The 23,341-nt window shown below is 41.0% G+C and overlaps 1 long non-coding RNA gene across 1 annotated transcript; it reads right to left on the bottom strand.

The window, feature by feature from the left end:
* Positions 1 to 3,593: 3,593 nt before the first annotated feature.
* Positions 3,594 to 21,305, bottom strand: LOC121659451. Its single transcript, XR_006014335.1, has 3 exons — positions 21,165 to 21,305; positions 19,213 to 19,215; positions 3,594 to 3,604 (listed from the first exon to the last, which is right to left on the bottom strand). It is a non-coding gene; the product is annotated as an uncharacterized LOC121659451 (long non-coding RNA).
* Between the last annotated feature and the right edge of the window lie 2,036 nt (positions 21,306 to 23,341).

The raw sequence follows: 23,341 nt of genomic DNA, 5'->3' as shown, positions 1-23,341 counted from the left end.
ACACAGCCACCTGGGTTGGTTCTCTGCTCGCATTGTGTGAGAGTCTCTTCCCACGACTTGCAGCTTTTCCCACAACTGCTTTCAAGGGTCCAATCTTGAGCTACTGGGGTACAATTTTAAGGTTGAGCCGTTCAGAAACAAAAGTTCTCTTCACACATCTCTGGGAGCATTTCCATCTCTGAGAATAGAGGCCCTCCTCCTTTCCTGGGAGAAAAAAGCATCTTCATCTCTAAAACTATCTCTGGGCGTATCTCTAGGAACAGAGGTCTTCTCCTTCCAATTGGAGCAAGAGTCCTCATTGCTTCCATCTCTCCCTGTTCAAATTTCCCTTCAAATCACAGCTGCTTCAGCATTTGCCTATCTCAGCACAGGTGCTTTTGCTCACAAGTACAAGTTGAACGCTCCACCCCCCATGCCTTCATGAAATTACAACGGGTACTCTGATATATCATAGTCCATCACCACCATAGCTTTACAACAGAATTTCAGCTTTAAGCATCTCCTCTTTCTCCTCCCTCAGGTTTTCAGCTCTTCACAGCACTAAAAGGGTTAATCTCACCCAGACTTTGCAGCTGGAATGTCGCTTATTGCTGTTGGTCACATGATCTTTGCTGGGCAGCAGGCAGGTTCAGCTGAATCTTTGTCTTTGGCCACACTGGAGAGGGGGAACGGCCCATCTGCATGTAGCAGGGCTGTGGGGGGGCCACAGGTGGAACAGGGCCCATCGGCTCCAGGATGGCCGTGGCCCAGCCTGGCTTGAGCAGGGCCTGGCCTGGGTCCGCCGGGCCCCATATGGGCCCTGCAGCTACTTGTCCCAGTGCCGGAAAGGAGACAGAGATCCCCTGGGCTTTGTCCATTCTTAAATATGGACCACAGAGGTGGTCAATTTTTAAGTGGCTTAAAAAATTGTCAGTATTCAAACTAGCCAGCTGATAGGTTCTGTCAGGTCATAGAGGAGCTGTAAGCACCTCTTTGCAAGAACATCACTTCCAGGACTATGCTTGCTAACGCATGACACAGCTGAAGAGCTGGACATGACCTATTGCAAGGTCATGTGGCCCAGAGAGGCAAATGAGCCCTGGGCTGCATCCAAAGCAGTGTGGGCAGCAGGCTGAGGGAGGGGGTTCTGCCCCTCTACTCCACTCTCATGAGATCTCATCTGGAGTACTTTGTCCAGCTCTGGGGCCCCCAAAAGAAGGACGTGGACCTGCTGGAGAGAGTCCAGGGGAGGGACACAAAGATGATCAGAGGGCTGGAGGACCTTCCCTATGAAGACAGGCTGAGAGAGTTGGGGCTGTTGAGCCTGGAGAAGAGAAGACTCTGGGGACACCTTATTGCTGCCTTTCAGTACTGAAAAGGGGTTTATATGAAAGATGGGGAGAGACTATTTAGGAGGGCCTGTAGTGATAGGACAGGGGGTAATGGCTTTAAACTAAAAGAGTGTAGATTCAGAATAAATGTAAAGGAGAATTTTTTTATGGTAAGTGTGGTGAAACACTGTTTCAGATTGCCCAGAGAGGTGGTGGGTACCCCATCCCTGGAAACATTGAAGGTCAGATTGGATGAGGTTCTGAGCAACCTGATCAAGTTGAAGATGTCCCTGCTCATGGCAGGATTGTTGGACTAGATGACCTCTAAAGGCCCCTTCCAACCCAAACTACCCTATGATTCTATTTCCAAAGAGGGCAGTGCTTTTATTGGTGTCTGGTAAATAATTGTATTTGATGTTGGCCACAGACAACTTGGATTTTCCCACTAGGCATTAAGAGGAAGAGCCCTGTCTTACTCATGTATATGTTTTTAATTTATCTGTTTATAAAGTCAGCACAGGAAGAAGGAGGGATGCTGGAAGAGGACAGATGAGACTGACAAAATCAAGTCTTGATGTGAAATAATCCCCACAAAAGAAGGCTAGGGACACTTAGTTTAATATGGCTAAGATGGGCAACTAACTTGAGAAGCAGGAATACCATCCTCTCTTCCTTGCTCCACAATGTACAGGAACCTTTCCAGTCTGTTTAGGAACAAAATGGTACACTTAAGGTACCATATGCATTGGGAGCAGTGCCAGAGGGGGACTTTTGATTCTTTCAGTGTAGTATATAGTGAACCTTCTGGCGTGCTGTATGGGGAACATACCTGCCAGAGAGGCATAAGCGCACTATGCGTGCACTGAGGACCTCAAAACTAGGCATTTCTGGCCTCCTCATAGCCCTTCCATCACCACAGCTGCTGCATCATCTAAATGCATATAAATATTGACTTGGTCTCAGGAGAATGATAGTTTCACATGATTTTCCAACACTGCATTAATAAGCAACTTGCAGTCCAGTTAGACAAACTGTCAATAGTGCCAGCCAAATAATTTACATGGCAACAGCATATAACGGATTCTAAGATAACAAAATTCTTTACCCAATATCAACAATATAATTTATATACAGATCTTTCTAGAAGCATGTGAGGTGCATCTGACTATCCAGGTTGCTTAATGATTTTCCAATGCTATTGGATTATTTTAAAAAAATTAAGTAAATATAATGTTTTCCATTCAGTTGATTTTTCCTGTTCTCTCATTAAAAAAGTACCTCCAAGTCTGAAATGCAGAAACAACACAGTATCAGTTCCTGGATGAAATACATAATTATGCAATTGTTTGAAAAGAGAATGCACAATGCTTGTAACTATTTTTTATTTTTCCTTGTAAATATGATATTATTATCTTGTCTGCAATACTTGGAGAAATTACCTGTTTTAAATATATCTCCTAGGATATCAAATATCTAGCTGTTTGAGAACAGTGTCTTGAAGCCTTCCTTAAGCTAAATTTCAATTGAGTTCAAAGGTATCTGGTTGCAATTTGTCTTGTGACATTTGGTTGCATGTGTCAGAGGATTTATGCAAACCATCTAACAGATAGGAGATGCTCCTTATTTTCCTAATTCTTAGCTAGTGGGGAGAGAGTTAGCTTCTACAGAGTGTGAAAGCCTAGCTTAGCAATTCTGAGTAGGCCCCAGTCTGATCCTCCCCCCAGCTGGTAAAAGGAGAAGCCTAGGAGACAACTAAATTAAGAGCTTAAAATTCAGTACAGCTAATAGTCTGGCAGTGTATTCACCCCTTGTAATACACCTTGCACAACCAAAGGCCAAATTCTGCAGCTTTCAGCAACATGGAAACTGTAGAATTTCAGATTCTGCTTCAGTGGCTGTGACTAGCAACTCAGGGTGGACTTTAGAGCCAGTACCAGCTTCTGGCTGTGCAGAGAATGAGAAGCCTGCCGAAGAGTATCCATATTGCATGACCCAGGATGTGCATGCTGCACATAACATTGTAATAAGCCTACCAAGCTCTTCTAATAAAACTGTATTTGTTTGAATTAGCACTTCTTTCGAATATATCCCTTTGCCCCCTGAAGTCAGTTTTGAGAGAGTTCAGAGTTCGTGATCGTAATGTGCTGTTCTCTGGTCTCCAAGCGTGTGTCTCTGTGCTGGTCTGTTGTGAGAGACTCTGAGAGATGAATATGAACTATTACAAACCAGTAAGATTGACTGAAGAAGTGTGATCAAGGTCATAGAAATCACTCCAGGAAGTCTGAGTTGAACATCTGACAAAATATTACAAAAAGTATGGGGTTTTTTTTCCAGGAAATGCAACAGAAGAATCTAGGTCAGATTACTGAACTGGGTAACAAGTCCCAGTGATTCCTCAGACTTGGAGAGTCTTGTAGAGATGTGATATAAACAAGAGCAAATGTATTAACCTTCCAACTCGGATGCTCTGTGGACGAATGCAACACTGATTTAGGAGGGGCTGCTGCATGGGCATGTGAATGTGCACCCTGGTGGTTAGTGTTAATGGTAGGTAGCTGAAAAACCTCCTCAGACCCACAGTAAATCAGCACTTCAGGTAGAGGAAAAAATTACTCATACCATATCCCAAGCTATGTGGAAGGATATGGTTTTGGCTTGGACTCACCTGAACTCTGTGGGTTCCAAGCATACAAATGTAAGCAAACTTCATGAAGGTCTCCATTATTGGTGTGTGGCTTTGATGTTTTCTGAAGCCTAGAGACTCCCAACTTGGAATGGTTAGCTGGCATCTTAGTTGCCAAAAAATCTCAAAGGAGCATGCTGACTGGATCAGAAATCACCCACTAAAAAGACATTGGTGTCAAAAGAGGAACAACTTTCATAGAAAGCAGCAAATTAATAGACGATACCCTACTGGCAAAAAAGAAGAAAATTTCTTGAAAGGAGTTAGAAGTCTTGTTCACTGGAAAAGAGAGGACAGTGAGAAAGGCATCAGACAACTCGGAAGAAAAGCCTTCAAGCCCCCAAGAAAAAAGCTGCCTTTTTCCATTTTTGCTCAGAATTGAGAGCACCATCTGACAACATAAAATCTGCCTGGAAACTCTAGCCAAGAAAATGGGTGACAGCCAAGAAACTCTAAAATGCTGTCTTTTAATAAAATGGAAGAAGTTCAAGTCAGGAGAACTTCGATTTTACTCATGGTAAATTTATAAACAGCAGAGGCCCAACCACAATATTCACTGTACACTGTTGCTCAGCTTTAACCTGGAATTATGCAGTGAGCTGAGGCTATGGCAGAAAGAAGTAAAACATCTGATTTCTAAGTGTGTTCAGCTTAATGCAGTTTGTGCTACTTAAAGCTTACTGTGCACACCATGAAGACCAGCTAACTGGTGTCAACAGGAGTTTCTCAGGGGACCACAGGAAGAAGGGTCTGGGGTTTGGCTGGAGACATAAGCCAAAAAAGGTGTGCTAAACAATAATGAACTGAACAAATTTCTCCTGGTAGACATGGGTGTGACTCTACTCACAGTCATTGTTTCACCACACTGTGGCTGCCAATGCACATTATGCAGAGGTGTATCTGGTGTCTTCAGGGAGATAAAAATAGGATAAACCTACATGGCACCAGAAGGAGCTTTTGCTAACATGGCAGCACTTGTTAAGAAGGGTTTGTGAGGTTGTGTTTGGTAAATACGAATGTGTTGCTTATCTAAGCTAGTAAAACCTAAAGTCAGACATTATCATATTGGCAAATACACATCAAAGAGTGGCAAGACAGTGTGGGGCTTTTGTGAGACTGATAGAGCACAGACATAAACAATTTCCCCTGATAAACTGCACCGGTACTAAGACGGATTCTTAACAAGTGTTTTCTAACCTGCTACTTGGCTGAAAGATGGCTTCTGGGATGATGGGCTTGTTAAATGCTATCAGTGACTACTGCACTGAGGACTTTTGCCTTTTAGAAGCATGGATGGTGTCCTATCCCATATTTGTTCCCTGCCTAGAAATTCTATAAGTATAGTTGCTTTTTAAAAGTTTTCCTGAGATGTATTATATTCAAAATTTCTAGTTATTTTCCTGTGAGGGTGCGCTGTCCCCAAGCATTTCTGTGCTGATCCATGTCTGGGCACCTCCAGTTTTAGCAGCAGAAGCAATTCTGGGAGAGGTGGGGGCTTCACTGACGCCCTATTTCAGCTTCCTCTTGCTTCTGTGACCTCATAGGGGTCTCTTCCCCTTTGCCAAACTTTTTCCTTCAACAGCTGGGTTGTCTATTTGAGACAGTCTTTCTCTGTGGGGAGTTTCTTGCTGTTACTGAAAATCAGTAATGAAAATGTGTTACAGACACCACTGGCAATAAGCAAGGTTCACTTTCACTCACCCTTGGTTTTAGCTGTTCCATTTTCCATGAAAATAATCTTTTCAGGGAATTGGATTATCCATGCAATTGAATTAAAAGGACCAGGATCCAACTTTCAGTTCAGCGTTTCATCTTGAAGGTATTTTATTGTCTGCTGGAAAAATACTCTCTTTCAAACAGTACTTACTTTCAGACTCTTACTGAAAGAGCATTCATAGTTAATCTTCTTATATTTCATGGCATAAGATCCTTTCCCCATATCTTTTGTACTATACTACTACTACTAAAAACTCACATTTGTACAGTCAGGTCCTGTAACCTTAAGTCAAGTGGAGTTTTGGAACTTCCCTGCAATTTTTAAAAGGTGGTTTATAATACCTAAAATTATCTAAATTACCTAAATGAAATCCCTCAAATGTGTCAGGATATGAAGAGCTAGCTAAGCAGTGGTGAGGAAATAAAAGACTTGAATTTATTTTAGATTATAGATAGGACCATATTTATAAGCTTGCATAAAAATGGCTTTGGTAACAGAAGAAAGTCAGGAAAGTTGATTCTTTTGGGTTTTGATCCTTCAGCATGCAATTGTCCATGATCGGGATCAGCCACTTAATGAGACAGAGCATTCCAAGACAAAGCGAGAGTAAATGAAAAATGCCTTGGGCAGAGCACATCCATGTTTGGTTTCAATAGTAAGAGGTTTTGGTGACCAATATGAATTACCAGTTCTGGGAGACCTACTTGCACTTTGCTCTAGAATTCATAATTTCATCCTTAAGAGTTTATCATTCTGTTCATTTCTGAACAGTTCTTTACTACAATTGATCCCTTCATGCTGAAAATTTTTCTGCAGCTTTCTTACCCAGTAGAACATAAAATTGTTCTTGGGCTATAAGACAGAGTCAAACATTGACAATCTAAAGACGTTCAGAGTTCAAAATCCAATTTATTTTCCTACAGACCTAAAATCTAGCTCTGGGATCATCACAAAACCAGCATATAGGTCAGAAGGCATGTCGATGTGTGTGTGCATGACTGTGTCAATACCTCCTGGTAAAAAGGGGAGCTGTTAAAACAGAATACAAAGAATAATAGCCTCATATAAGAAGCACAGTAAATTCTGCTAGGAAATTACAGATAGTACACCATACACCTAGGCAAAACAATTTTAAGAAGCCCCAAAGTCACATATTTCACCGGCCTAAATCTAAAAAGGTAATCTACAAATTCATACAAAAATGAATCCAGAAAATATATTGAAAAAAAAATCAGAAAGCAAATTTCAGCCCACCTTCAGTTCTTGAAATTGCTTATAGAGCAAAGGATCCATAAATTATAGAAAACCATTGCTATTTGGTAGTCAAATTCTTCAAAACATTAAAGCCATAATAAATGAAAATAAAAATAAAAATAAATAAATAAATAAAATAAAACAGTAAGATTATAAACAATATCATTTCCAAGATGAGTTTATTTCATAAGAGTAAAACCAGAGCCTTATTATTAAGTGGATTTCAGAAATTCTTGTCTGAAATGACTGAATTCTCATTATATTACTAGTTTTCTAAATGTTTTAAGGGGGGTTGGGTAGAAACATAATAATATGATATGCTTAGAAAAGAAAAATAATGGTACTTTAAAAAAAGTGAACACTGAAGAGTTTCTTTTTAATTTGAAAAACATCATGCAGCTCTGTTATGTATGTTGTGGGGAGAAAAATCAGAGTTAATACTTGTCAGGACTGAATAGTAAGAGACTTGAAAGGAAAACTTCTCTCTCGTTAAACAGCAGTCCATGATTTCATCACTTCCTTCATTATGTGATCACTATCACCTCGTGCTTTGGAACAGCCTTTACTCATTAGTCAACAAATAATTATTAGCTACACAGAATTTTAAAGGTATCCTGTAAACTTTCACCATGTTCAAAGGAGGGTCAGTTTCAAACAATTAAAGCTTGCAAAAAGCACCATCAGCTTTAAAAGATGATGTGTTCTGTTAATATACTCACTAGAGTCCAGATACTTCTTGTGCATCTGCAGATGAACTCTCAAATGCTATAGATTTAATAGAATATTTTTTAGCATAACCTACCATCATCATAAGGGTTTTTTTAATGTAGTTATTCATACTTTCTAAATTTTCAGGTTCAAAGTTGCCACATGAATGAAGTGAGGTTGAAAATAGGGCACATAAGCAGTGGAATAAAATTTTGGGCAGAATCTTGCTTGATTTGGCAGCTCACTGGCCTCGCATAGATCCAGCATTAGATTTCTGGAAATACTTCATCTTGAATGTCACATTTTAGGCATGCACTGGTGCAGTCTGCAATGCATGCTTTTGCATTATGTATAACTTACTAACTGCTGCAAACAGCAATCCTTTGAACAGAAACCATTGGCAATTCCCTCTACAAATTTTACAGCAAGAAACACCCTGATTTTGTGCAGAAGTTTGGGAGTGCAAACTGAGTAATAGAATCATAGAGTGTTTTGGGTTGGAAGGGACCTTAAAGATCATCTAGTTCAAAACTTCTGCCATGAGGTTGCTTGCTAGACCAGGTTGCTCAGAGCCCCATCCAACCTGGCCTTGAACATTTCCAGGGATGCAGCTGGTCTAGGGCTTTCTTCCAACTTGGTTTCTGCTATATTTGTACCCTAATCTCAGTTCTGCAACAGGCGAAGGATAAGGAGGGAAGTGAATAAAACCCTCACATCTCAATATATCCTTAATTAAGGAAAATACGCAGAGAGTAGCAGCTAGAAAGTCTAAGCTGGACCTACGTTATATGATAGTGACCACTGCCTTTAGTTTATACACCCAGGATACACTGTTCAGGGGCACTGGCTGACCCAACAGATCATCACACCCAGTTTCTTTCCAGACTTTCTTTTTGTGTTTCAATAGCAGGTTTCTCTATGACTGTTGCTGTGACCCATCCCACTGCGGGGCTGGGGCAGCGTGATGCCAATCGATCCCAGCCCCTCCCCTGGATCGAGTTTCCCAAAGAGCAGACTCAGAGGGTGGGTCGATGGGCGGCTCAGAAGCCTAAGCCGCACCCCCTGGGCAGCACCGGGGTCCAAGCCGCCTCCCCCGGTTCAGGAAAATTCCCGGTTCCTCGGTTGTTCACTGGTTCTCTGTTACAACTCCCGCCTCTCCGTTTCCCCCAGTGGTTCTTGTTAAATTGTATCCTCCCCCTGGCTTGTAACTCATTGGTTGTTTTCCCCTTTCACCGCGGTTTTCAAACGCTCTATAACACTGAGGACAAGCCTCGGGGGAGGATCCCATTGCATTCCATCCCTTCCGAGCTTGTTCGGGTTGTGAAACTTCTAACAATAAACCTGTTAGGAGTCAGACCAGAACAGCCTCTCTCTTCTTTGTCTCTGAGCTAATGTGAGCCGATCCCATCGGCTCCTGCCGTGTTCCCTCTGCAGAGAAGCCAGCGAGCTAGCCCAGCCAGCAGCTCTTTTCCTGATGCCGAAGTCGCTTCAGCGACGCACAGAAGTAACGCAGCTGGGCTCTCTCTGACCTGGGGCATGCCAGAGCTCGTGCCTCGAGCACAAGTACTGCCTTATATGACTCCATATTTTCCTCTGTCAAAGGACAGCACCACGTTACAGAGGCAGATATTGTGTCTCCTGCTTCTTTCCATTACCTGCTGAGTTTTACAAACCCTGTTTATTTCAAATAATGTTCTTCACATTCTTGTGTGGGCCTTGGGATGAGAAGAATACTTTTAGTTCTTGTTTGTAGTAATGTTAAAATTATAGGATCTCATCTCAGAAATTTATATTATTGCCTATATCTGAGGTTATTTTTCAGTTATATTGAAACTGAACTTCTCTAAATCTTCCCAGGATCTACATGAACTTGGTCCTGAATCTCATACGTGTTTAGAAGAATTCGTTGTGTAAATAAGTGGAAGATGAAAAAGGCAATTGTTTCCTTCAGACCTATGCCCTGGACCATGCAACTGTGTTTTGTTGTTCAAGTAAACTTCATTCAAAAAGAATCTATTTAACAGATATTCAGGAGTCCATTTTGGGAACAACTTTACAACCTTAATGACTGCCTACTTTTTTGTCAGTAGTAAATATTTACATGCATTTTCTCAAAATATTGACACAAGACTGTTTTGAGAGGTTAGTTTTTAAACTGTTCCAATATGGAGTCTATTCCAACTGACTCAAGAAACTAAAACCTGAGATATTGAAGATAAAGTTTAAGATCTGCTTAAGAATGACCCAGCTTAAGCTAGGCACATGCTTGACTACCTTATTGAACTGGAGCCTAGCAAATACAGTCACGAATGCTGACATTATAAAACTATTTAAATCATTAGCTCTATGGATTAAAATTATGAAGAAGCACCCTAAAACAAGATGTATGTTTCTTGCTTGTGTGCTGGTGATTTACTTTCTTTAGCCAGTCATCATGCTCTGTCAGGGTAAATATATTCAACATATAGTTAGATTTTTAAATCCATCAGCACAACAGTGCATTCAGGGAACAGTGCCATCCCCTTTGTAGGAAGCAATTTTCATGTTGTAAGCATCTAAGATGAAAGCAACACGTAACTCATTTAGGTAATGCCGCAGACAGACTCAGGTTAACTACAAAAGGCAGCTTGGCGTGTCACCCACAGTCTCCCGAATTCATTCAGCTGCCTGTCTGCAGCTTGAGAGGCTTTGTAAACTATGGATGAAAAAGGAGATAGACAGTATAACAGAACACTCTGCAGTGCTTGAAAACTACTTTAATAATGATGAAGAAAAAAAAAAACAACCAAGGAAAAATAAGAATGATTTTGACCAAAGTTGTCTCTGGACAATTGTCTCACACAGTTTGCTGGCTGTATGTCACTTAAGCTATCTGTACTTACTCTGCTTCAAATAATCTCTTCTGGCACAACAGAAATAGTGCAATTTATTTCACAGACCCCATACAAAACACAAATCCAAGTCATTACAGTTTGAATCTCATAGGATATAATTTAACATGCTAAATTCGCTTAACACAAGAAATATGATGCCATCTTTAGCATAGTTTAGCTATATTCCCATTCAATACAGCATATGCTAACCATGCATCAAACTTTCTATGGGGTTTTGTGGTAGGTACTTACAAATGTACCATTCTTTATCTGTGCATATTTACTGCTACTATTTTAGCAAGAAATAAAATAAAATTTCCTAAAGAAAAACTTTCCTTTTGCTTCTGCAAGATATGTCTCTCCTAGTGTTGTTACTGATAGTTGAGAGCAGAGTTGCGTGGGTTGAGCTCCAACTGCATATTCATTTGGGCTTCTTACGCCACAGAGCAGTGAGTCATGACTGAGGCTGATAAAGGCAGGTGCTGCACCTTCCCTTCTGCACTGAGATTAGTTTACATTTTAATTATGTTTTGACAGTATAGTCGGCCTTTCATTAGTGTTACAGGGCTGTAACATCTCCCGAAGGAGGAACCAGAGCACAGTTTCCATCACATATGGGTTTCCTTTGATAACTGCCCTGACTGCACCATGAAGGAACTGAATTCTGCATTAGGTCGTAAAGGAGCAACCCAGTTGAGCTCCACAGGGCACCGCTTCTGACAGCCAACTGGTGCTTCCTCCATCCCATTAAGGCATAAAGGGATGAAAAATGCAATCTAAGCATCTGTGCAGTTATTCATATGCAGACTGTGCTGTAAATAGGTGCTGGAACAGTCACTTGCCTCAGCTGCTGAGTTCTCATCAGGTGCAAGAACAGGTAGAAACTTGCTGGTTTATCACCAGGAAAACAATCATAGCAGAGCTGGTGAGATGGGGAGAACGATTTGCTGTTACAAACAAGTAACAGCACTGGTTCCTCTAGGTCTACAGAGAAAGGAGGTGATGCTCAGTAATTTTTCCCTCTCTGGACTTGTGCTACTGCAATATTTTTCACGGGGGCTGCTTTAGCACTGAATGATCACAAAGTCCAGCTCCATTCAATCAGCCTTGCAAAGAGCTTTAAAACCTTAGAATTGTTTTTGGAGGGAGAAATGGTTGGTCATATATATAGATCCCAGCTTTACAAATCACAACCATCTTAGTTAATAAAATCCTCTCAAAAATATTTTGCTTTCCACATGTTCAATGTAAATATCTATACTCTTATACTTGTATGGCATTTTCCTGCTGAATAATGCTATTTTCCATCTTCCAATAAACCTGTTGAATACATGATAGACAATTTTGTTAAGGCCCAGGGATTCAGATGGCAATACAACATGAGTCACAAAATTATTTTCCTTTGCTTCATACTGCAATTTAAATTACATTTGATTAGATTGGATTTAGAGCCAAATACTGTGAGTTAAAAATTCATTTTGAAGAAATCACACTCAATGCATCACCCATTGCACTTTGCTTCTCTAAAATAATCTGCCATCTGTTGAATGCGTTATTAATAACTTTGGATTTAGGATGTGATTTTTAACAATCGGTTGCAATGAATAAAATCGCAGCAGAAATTCCCTGATGCAATCTAAACTATGAGCGAGACAATAGAAATCTGCATCTAACATTTGTCAAGTTGGACACAGGCCTTCTATTGTTTGGCTGTCTGCACAAAGTTTGTGCTAGTCATTATGCAAAGCCTGGTTGCTACCAACTTAACTATCTGCAAAGTGGATTCTTTTTAAAGTATGCCTTAAAATTTAAATTAAAAAATATGACTGAATTGGAAACAACACTGTGTTTGCATGAAAGGTTTGTAATAGTGCAAATTATAGCTCATTTCAAAGTGCAGTATTTGCCAATTAAAACAAACTGTATTTTCAAAAAATACCAAATGGGTTTCATTCTGAGAATGAACTGATATATTAAAGGAGAGAGAAATTACACAAAAAATCTTCTGCTCTCCTGAAGCCCTGTAAAATAGCTAATGCAGAAGAGTTACAACAATATAACATGAAAATTGCAGCAGGTCTGTGCACAGCCTATAGCATAGACTGTTAGCTTCTCACATCTTGCTCAGTGTTTCTTGTAGGACATTAAAAGGCTGATTGAGAGGGAGCAGCATGTTGGAGAAAGCAAATTTTTAAATTAATGATGATATATATGTAAGAGAAAAATACTTTGAATGCCTCTAAAAAAAACCAGGAGCTGCATGCTTTTCTTCCACTGTCAAAAAAAAAAAAAAAGCTGAGCAGTAAAGACCTAAAAATGGAGAAGGATTAATTACTGCAGAGGAAGTACACAATGCTGAAGTGGGAAAGTATCTTCAGAAAAAATCAGTATAATAACAGAAACAAAACCCCACATAATTAACATGTGCCTTTACTTGGGCTTGACATCTGTCACAACATCAAACTCAAAATTAACATGAGAAATCAAAGACAGTTGTTGTCTAATGGAAAAGATGTGCAAATGAATGACCAGTTAGGAAAATCAGGGATTATTTTTATCTGTTATTTGTGTAAGAGTTATGAACAAATGACAGATGAAAGCTTCAGTCATTTTTTATTGTCTTTTTTACCCACGGTCCTCACACAGAAAACATTGCTAACCTTACTGACAAAATGGGAATAGAGCCTGCTTTAAAATAACCTGTTGACATATGGAAAATGATGGAAACAAATGCTGCTGAGAAGTAGAAGGAACATCTGAAATGAATCATTTGAAAGCTGAGCATATGTAGGTGGATCTGGCCAAATTAGACTTTGCTAAAGGGGAAAAAACCCTTTGGGGAAAAAAAAAAAAAGAGAAAGCAGAATGAGATAATTGTTAGGAAAGATAGTACTGTAATACTTACAGAGAATGGAAATACTTCAGCTTACAAAGCAAAATGCAGGATTTATGTAGCCAGAATAAAATCTTCATCAGGAAAAAAAAATCTAGTAATTCTTTCTCTTGATCTAATTGCAATTCTATTAGGTAGTTTTTAAAGCATATCCCAGTTAAGGTGAGGCAACTTGCTTACAATATATTTGCCCAAAATGTAAATCCAAATCATATTGTGTTGTATGCAGGAATCATTTAGTCAGCTGCTCTATTAACTTGACCAGGTGATTGCTCATGCATCAGGGGAGCAGTTCCTGGTTTCATGTCACAAGTGACCACCAGGACAGCTGGGCTGAAAGCCCGGTGCCTTCAGCACCAGAACAGCAGTTCTGTATTTGTCTACAGATAGAAAGATTTCTTCTGCAGTAACCTCTACAAAAAATTGTAAGACAACTGACCTAATTTTAGTTTCTAAAAATTTTTATCTGATAATTCTGAGAAAAAAAAAATTGGCTGAGCATATATAGACATGGATATATTGATATGCAGATACTTCTGGCCATGCAAAATTTACTCACAAAGCGTCAGCTAATATGAAATTTACTAGAAGGCAAGGCCCAGGATTTTTTTAATGTTTCTGTTCAGTGGAATTTTGTGATATGATTTTTTTTGTGGAGTTTTATGTAGAGATTAGATCAACTTGAAATGAACTATGCACAATAATTTACCAAGTTGAAGCAGCAATTATTGCAAATTACAAAAATACAGAACTTCCTAAGAATCCAGTATGAATCACTGCATCTGGTTTCCAAAACGGTGTACTCTGAAAAGCAATAAGGTTCTCCTTATGCACTTATTTTTTGTAAGATCTCTATAATTTGTTTAGTAAATTCCTTTCATACTGGCCCTAAACATTTATGACACCAAACAACATCCCTAAAATTAGCAGAGTTCAGTCTCATTTTCCAGACTTGAAGCATCTGCTGCAGTTCTGATCTCTTCTGGAATCTTGAAATGTAAAATTGTTATCTGTTGAGCTCTTGAACCCTCCTATCTGCCAGCAAGAAACTCGGTCCTTTGAGGGTTTTTTCATTCTAGAATAAGGTCTCTAGATATTATCTAGCTAGAATCATGTCCTTATCCATATTTTGCAAATCTGGATAACAGATTTCAGGCAGGTGTCTGGTGCCAATTTTGTTATTACAATGTGGATTATACCCATCTAAACAATCTGCACTAGTTATAAATTCTAAACATATCTTTGAGATTTTTCTTCCACCTGCATCATCTCACAAGCTTAAAGTGCATCAGTTTTGCTGAGCTCTTATGTGAAATGAAGATAGTTATTCCCTACATACCTTAAGTCTCACACAGAAATATCCAGGACTTCTCACACAGACTAATTTTTTTGTGCAGTGTGAATTGTAGTTCTTCAGCATGTGATAGTTGAAAGACTTCCCATCTGGACTATGTTTCCCAGGCCTGATGTAGTCTTTGATCCAATAAAAACCACTGTTCCTCTTGGAGGTCTGCAGGGAGATTTTCAGAGGTTTCCACTTCGTAGCAGACATGGCTTTCTACAAGGCCATGCAATTAGACCACCTTGCTCAGCATTACTTGAAAATACTGATTCAGCATATTTCAAAGTCAGTTTGGCTCCAGAAGGAATATGTATTTACTCTTCACCAAAATCAGTACAAATCCATCTTTTCTTTCCACAGAGGATCACTCAGATGATCATACCTCATGGTCTTGAATAGCTATTATGGCCATTAACTTGATTCTAAACATCTGCATCACAGCTTTGGTAGATCACAGGAAACCGTGACTACCTAAGTTTGCTGGAGCAAGCATTCTTTCAGATGCATGTGATACCAAGGCTTACATATTTATTTCCACTTGAAAAATCAATCATGTCTGTAAAACTCCATGAAAAGTCACTATCACTGCACAGCCATGTAGAAGCATTTTTGAAATGCAAAAGGTATTTTAGGAAAAGAGTGAGCAGTAGACAGCAGTCAGACCAAATTCAGCTCTGTGATACAATACTTTGTTCAGAAACAGGCATGAAAAATAATCAAAATTTATAAATCTGAGTTGATGATGCATCCTATACCACCAAATCATAGTTTCCAAAACTTCAAACTGACTTTGGAAAAAAAGTGTTCTTTCTTAATTCTTGAATAGGCAACGCTGCTCTTCACTGTCCCAGATGGAGCACTAAGTCATGCAACATGGTGTTGGACTGCTTTGACAAATACATTTAAACTTAAACAGTGTGTCTAAAACCTCTAGGCTCTCCTTAAAATGGGGAAGAATATGTCATATCTGTCCCAGGAAATCCGAGCTTACAAACCAGCTTTGCTTGCAAAATGTTTGTGGTATGATAGTCACATTGGAATAGTTTTGACCAGGGCTGCTCCCAAATACATTAGCGTGGTGAATTCTAAATGACTGGCTTGTAGTTGCATCTGTTGCATTATTTATGATGAAGATTGTTTTCCAGCAATATTTACTGTTCTCTTACAGAGAGATGTGCTAGGTGTGCCTCTCAATTCTAGTTGTCAGAGCAAATCTTTATATCTAAGAAATAATTTTCTCTTAACTTTCTCTAGACCTCACCATAGACATTGAGTTTTCCTCATTCAGTATTGTTATTTATTTTACACATTCCTTTGTCTCTTTTGCTATTTTATTATGGCAGTACCTCTAGGTACAGTACATGGCAGCACCACCTTGGTATTATTGCTACTGTAAAAATATAGGGTGACAGTTCCAAAGCCAAATTGGTTTTGATATAAAAAGGATAAAGACAAAGAGTAGGAAAAGTTGTTTAAGCAATAAAGGTAAGCTTCACACATTGTATGTATTTGTATCTGTGGACTGCCAGAGATGACTCCTTGTGGTTGCAAGGAAACAGATGAGGGACATTACAGAGGTAAAAAATGTGAAAGGACAGAGAAAGGAATTAGGTGCTGGAAAATGGGAAGCAGAGTAGACAGAGTGAATGAGACTGAGCATCTGAAAGCCAGGAAGAAGAAACATCCAACAGCAAGGCCAGTGGCACAAGTATTGAAAAACTGCAGTTTTTCTGTGCCCAGAGGTACTCAGACATGGAGCAGTAATGCAATGCTACATTTGCAATTCAGATGGAAGGATCTTTCAGGTAACATGAACTGACAAAATGTGTGAGGAATGACTGGTAAGGATAAATGTATCTGTTTATTTTCCATATCAATGACATCCTTTAGCTTTCTCAGTGGAAGCACAACTATGGAGCTGATGCTTTGTGTCCTGGATTCTCATGGTTTGTCTGTATCTCATTAAGACGTTCACCTAAACTTCTTGCATTTCTTGCAGTTCTGCTTTTAAAACTTTGTGCTGTTAATGTTTCATCCAGGAAATATTTTTATAAATCTCTCACATACTTTCAGCAAATGCTTGTGTACATTGGCTGGCTTCCTGGAATAGTTTTAAATATAATTCTTCTGAAGGGCATCTCCTTACAACTTAAAACATGCCTTATAACAATAAAACTTTAACCTCCAGTCTTACCTTCCTAAAGTATCACATGTTGATCTCACTTTATTGATGGGTAAATCCCAAATAGGCAATTCCAGAAGGCCCAGAATTATTTAAGAGATAGTTAATGTAGCACTGGTTGCTAAGATCTGCCACCTTACTTTCCAATTAAAATATGTGTTTAAAATTTGTTCTTCCTGGCTAGACATAGCTGAACTACAGTTATTGCATGACAAGAACCTGGAAACCTTCCAGCTTTCACTCATCATTGGAAGACTGATTATATTGTGTTAAAAGACATCTAAGTAATGCAAAATAGGCCCCTATAAAGTCTGTCATCATTATCAGAGTTAGTATTTGATATTAAGTGTTTAACCTCATTCCATTGTTTGTCAAAATCAAACACGAGAAGAAAGTGGCACACTGTCCTATGATTCGTTCCCTCTCAAATGAACTCATGGAAATGCCAGCATGCAGGTTAGTTCAGAAGACATCCCTCCTGGCAACAGCCAGCCTCCCCCTGGTGTCTCCGCCTTTACTCATCAAATGCTTTGTGTGTTCACAGCTCTTTGGACACAGTTATTTAAATCACATCCAGTTGGTTACCAGTGGGTGGGCAGTTTGTTCTCCTTCTCTAAGATGCCTGCCAGGCTCACTCCAGGAGAGCCTGGAGAGCAGCCCTCGCCAGAGGTTCTGTGGTATTAGCCACTGGAGGCTTCTGGGGCCGAAAGAGGGAGCAAGACATATCTGCTGCAGGCAAATGATAGGTTGTCCGTGAGGACTTCTGTAGATGGAAGGCAGATGAATCATGGTCCATACTGCGATTATGACTGCTTTCACAGCTGCCTGTAAATAGGACTTGAAGTATGACCTAAAGGGCCCTAAATGATTCTGATGCAGATGCATACAAGTAGACAATCTGAATAACATTACACCTTACTGCAGCCAGGACTTCAGAGCACTCTCCAAATGATCAGACTTACTACTATGTACTGTCTAGCTCATGCTCCTGTTTCCTGCTTTATTGAGGAGCGTCTGGGAAAGTGGCCAGGAGCAAGCTGGTTTCTCCAAAAGAGACATTCAAGGAGCTCTCACCTTCTGCTAGCTTCCTCTAGGGCTCCTGAGACACAGGCAGGAAGAGGGCTGAAGGTTGCATACCCTGCTGCAGTCCTCTCCCACATAACACCTTTCCTGAAAGCTCCTCAGCCTGTCTCAGAGTCTGCCCAAATGCACATTCATCACGCTCCTGGGTCAGGTGCGGTGACCCCAGGCAAGATCTGTAGGAATCCTGAAACTAAACCATTCAGCAGAGGCCTTTTAAAATCCAAATTAGAGGAAAAGAAAGGGCTGAGACACAGAAATCTCAAGCCCAGGAAAAAAGCATAGAGCTGTTGAGGTTTCAGCCTCTCCTCCAAATCTTTTCCATGGTAGCCCAGTTCAGGAGGAAACTGTGTTTCAGCAGACCCCCATGTTGCTCTTGCTCAATTTCCCTGGTGCCAGTGAGAGTGGCTGGGCAGCCCAGCCATACTCAGGACAAGCCTCCTAGACACCAGCTCCCCTGGCCACACCTGCAGGACATCCCCATTCCAAGAAACTGAGGTAAAAGTTAACTTGCAATGAAGTCTGCAGCCACTGATCAATCCCCCACCTTAGATGCTACATTTGTATTCTGTAGACACAAATTTCAGGATGAAACTTTAAGCTTCTTCTGAATATGCTCAGGCCTTTAGAAGTATCATAATTGTAGGTGCTTGATACCTAGATAAAACACCTCAATCAAGAATGATTTTTTTCCTGTGTTGAGACTGTTCTTTCAGAGTTTGCCATCTGCCTAGTCCTGAGAAAATATGACTTAGTCCAGAGTCACTGGTGCACTTGAGCCCATTAGTGGCTTTGGAAACGGTGGTCCAGGTCTTTTACTGGAAATAGAACAGGGTGGACACCACAGCTGTGGCTGCACCACTGCTCATTTATTCACAGCAGCTTCTTCAAACAGAGATAAATTAATAAAGTTCATAGAATCATAGAAAAGGTGGGAAGTCCCTTAAACATTCTCTAGTTCCAACTCCTTTGCCATGGGCAAGGACACCTTCCACTAGACCAGGTTGCTCAAAGTCATGTCCAAACTTGAACACTTCCAGGGATGGGCAGCCACAGCTTCTCTGGGCAAACCCTTCCAGTGTCTCATCACTCTCATAGAGAAAGACTTCTTCCTAATATCTAATCTAAATCTAGGGAAGAATTTCTTCCTAATACCCAATCTAAATCTACCCTCTTTCAGCGTACATCTTTTATCCCCTGTCCTATCACAACATGCCCTTGTGAAAAGTCCCTCTCCAGCTCTCTTGTTGGCCCCTTCAGGTACTGGGAGGCTGCAGTAAGGTCTCCCCAGGGCCTTCTCTTCTCCAGGCTGACCAACCCCAGCTCTCTCATAGGAAAGGTGCTCCATTCCTCTGATCACCTTTGTGTCCCTCTGGACTTTCTCCAGCAGGTCCAGGTCCTTCCTGTGCTGAGGACCCCAGCACTGGATGGAGTACCCAAGGTGGGTGTCATCAGAGTGGAGCAGAGGGTCAGAACCCCCTCCCTCAGCCTGCTGCTCATGCTGCTTTCATGCAGCCCAGGACATGTTTGGCTTTCTGGGTTAGAGTGCCCATTGCCAGATCATGTTGAGCTTCTCATCACTAAAACCCCTCAGTCCTTCTCTCAATCCATTCTCTGCCCATCCTGTATTTGTGCTTGGGATTGCCCTGATCCAGGTGCAGGGCTGTGCACTTGGCCTTGTTGAACTTCCTGAGGTTTGCACAGACCCACCCTCAAGCCTGTGAGGGTCCCTCTGGGTGTCATCCCCTCCCTCCAGCCTGCTGACCACAGCACAGAGCTCGGTGTCGTCAGCGAACTTGCTGAGGTGCGCTCGATGCCAGTGTCCGTGTCACTGACAAACATGTGACACAGTGCCGGTCCCAACACCGACCCCTCAGGAACACCTCTTGTCACTGGTCTCCACTCGGATATCGAGTCATTGACCACAACACTCTGAATGTGACCATCCAGTGAATTCTTTATCTACTGAGTGGTCCATCCATCAGATTGATGTCTGTCCAATTTAGAGACAAGGATGTTGTGTGGGACAGTGTCAAATGCTTTGCACAAGTCCAGGTAGATTATGTTAGTTGCTCTTCAAGAAGTTGTGTTGGCTGTCACAAATTGCCTCCTTATTTTTCATGTGCCTTAGTACAATTTCCAGGAGGATCTGCTTCATGATCCTGCCAGGCACAGAGGTAAGATTGGCCTGTAGTTCCCCAGGTCTTCACTCCCCTTTTTAAAAATGGGGGTTATATTTCCCCTTTTCCAGTCAGTGGGAATTTCACGGGACTGCCATGACTTCTCAAATATGATGGATATCTTAGCAGCTTCTTCTGACAGTTTCCTAAGAACCTGTGAATGCATTAGGTCCCATGGACTTGTGACCCTTCAGATTCCTTAGGTGGTCTCAAACCTGATCTTCTCCTGCAGTGTGTAATTCTTCATTCTCCCAGTCCCTGCCTTTGCCCTCTGCGACGTGGGTGATGTGCTTGGAGCAGTTGCCAGTGAAGACCGAGGCAAAACAGTCACTGAGTACCTCAGCCTTCTCCATATCCCATAATCTGGTTTCCTTCTGGAGAAGGCCCACATTTCCCTTAGTCTTCCTTTCATCATCAACATACCTATAGAAACTTTTAATGTCACTCTGCAGGACCTCATGCCTTCTGATCAACAAATCAATATGATTACACAGAAGTGTCTTATTGTTTAAGATACTGCTGTGATCACACATCTCACAACTTTGACATAATACCTTATGCACTTTCCTTACTTATACATTCTACCTACTTATACATTTCACTTGCTTATCTTATACGTTTTCTTACTTATACTTTTTACAACTACATAACACAGTACTTATGCATTTTACTTGCTTATACATTCTACCTACTTTTACATACTACTCTACTTATACATTTTACAACTTTTACATAATACAGTCTGTGTACATTTTGCACCTGCTGTGCATGGGATCTCACATTGCTTGATTGGTTTCTCTATTTTGTCCATGAGCTCCACACGCACTTTTGTGATAATAAGATTGGTTTTAATCAAGTGCAGCACAGCCCTTTTTTATCTATTCCTTGTTGTCTTGGTATTTAGTTTTTCAGCTTCTTCTTTCCCAATTTAGCACAGTTTACCTTTCAGTCCTTGATGAATTCCTGAGGGCTCTAACAGGTGGGGCTCCTGATCCAGGCAAGCAGCATCGAGATGGTGACAGCAACAACACCCATCCACTGATCAGCAACCAAGTTAGTCCAGGAAATCCAAACAACAAGACAGCAAAGATCAGGGAGCAAATATAAGCCTGTCCCACTTCTTCCCTGAACCTTCAGACTGAAGCTTAAAAACCCTCCTGGGGTTAATGTGCTACAGCTGAAGGTGGAAAAGCCAGGTGAAGCCAGTGAGGTTAATTCCAGCCTGGTCCCACTCTGAGGGCTCTGGTAAAAATAACTAAAAATGGTTTGTCTGGGGCACGCTATCAAGGTTCAAATACTTTACAACAGGGCACACTATCAAGGTTCAAATACTTTACGACATTGCTCTTGACATCCCTGGCCAGATTTAATTCTGACAGGGCTTGAGCTTTTCCTAACCTGATACCTGGAGGCCTAGACAATTTCTCTGTATTCCTCCCATATTATCAGTCCCTGCTTCCGTCCTCTGCAGGCTTCCTTTTTTTGTTTGTGTTCGTCCAGGAGCTCCTTGTTCATGCATGGAGGCCTCCTGGCATTTTTGATTTACTTTCTCTTTGTTGGGATGCATTACTTCTGAGCTTGGAGGTGATCCTTGAATATTAACCATTTCTCTTGAGCCCCTCTTCCCTCCAGGGCTTTATCCCGTGGTACTCTACCAAGCAGATCCCCAGAGGCCAAAACCTACTCTCCTAAATTCCAGGGAAGTGAGCTTGCTGTGCACCCTCCTCTCTGCCCTAAGGATCTTGCATTTCACCATTTCAGGGTCACTGCAGCCCAGGCTGCCCTTGAGCATCACATTCTTCACCAGCCCCTCCTCCTGCGTGAGAACGAGGTCCAGAATAACACTGCTCCTCGTTGGTTTTTCTATCACTTGGAGAAGGAAGTTATCACCAACATATTCCAGGAAAGCTCGTGCTAGAAATCTAGGGTTACTTACAGCAATGTCTAGCAATGCAGCCTGGGAAGGACACACATGTGGATCTCACTAGTGGGAGGAGGTGAGTTTCCTGCAAGCCTAATCAAAGAAAGGGAAATCACACAATGTGATACCTATTACACTTGTGTGCTGTGAAACGAGGAAACACATATGCTTTGTACTCAGCTCAGAGAATGATGTGTGTGAGCAGAAACAACTGTGCTGCAGCCCCTTGGTGTCTGCACACCAGGACTCTGTTCAACACAAGATGATAACAAGTTAATAGGTATTTCCTGCTTGACAATTACATGAATAAAAAGCAGAGCAGTACATGCCAGACACTAGCAAAATGTGGCCAGCTCCCAGCCAGGGAAATACACCCTAGCAACAGATCATAAACCAAACACAAGAACAGCAGCACTGGTGACTAGAGAAAGGCAAAAGCTTTTGTAAGTAATGGAGACACTCTATATAGTCAGGTGACAGCCAGCCTTCAGGACAGCAAGTAATTCCTCTGCAGCTATCAAACCAGCTGACTGAAAAATCAAGAGCAAGAAAACACTATTTTCTCTTTTTTTCAGGAAGAAGGACTGTCTTGAGATACCCCAAGTCCAAATGACTACAGATGGGAGAAAACAGCTGCACCAAGAAAAAACCCCAACTTTCTCTGACCCCCAAATCAACTGGTCCAGCACATGCCATGATACCATCCTGGTTCTACCATCATGATTTATTTTTTGTATTTTCACTACATCAAGAAGTGATTTAAGAGATAACATTTGCTAGAGTGATTGCTGCCAGAAATTACATTGAGTGCTCTCCCTTGGACTAACTGAAGCTGCAGCACAGCCTGAAGCAGTGTTTAGAGAGGTATGAGTTGTGGCCCCTATGGCTGTTCAGCAAAAATGTTTGGGATGTTAAATGTCATCAACTTGTCACAGCTTAAATTTTTCAAAATGGCCGAGGGGAGATGACAAGAAGGGATGGAGGAACAATCACTGCCCTGACTCTGTCATGGAAGAAGATGGGAAAACTCCTTTCTGGGTCTGTGAAAAGCTTCAGCTGAAAAAGTTTGAACATTTTATTTCAAGAGACTAAAAGTAAATATTTTGATATTTCATTTTGAAATGACATATTTCCTTTTGTTAGAAACTTGTGTCTTGCAGAAAAGAAAAACATGCAGAGCATATCAGTAGGAAACCAA

This window comes from Corvus kubaryi, unplaced genomic scaffold (genome assembly GCF_017639235.1).
Source record: "Corvus kubaryi isolate FWS band 111438036 unplaced genomic scaffold, C.kubaryi_AGA036_p1.0 137, whole genome shotgun sequence".
NCBI lineage: Eukaryota > Metazoa > Chordata > Aves > Passeriformes > Corvidae > Corvus > Corvus kubaryi.
Note: the sequence above shows the minus strand (reverse complement) of the source record. Positions and strands in the feature narration are given on the sequence as shown.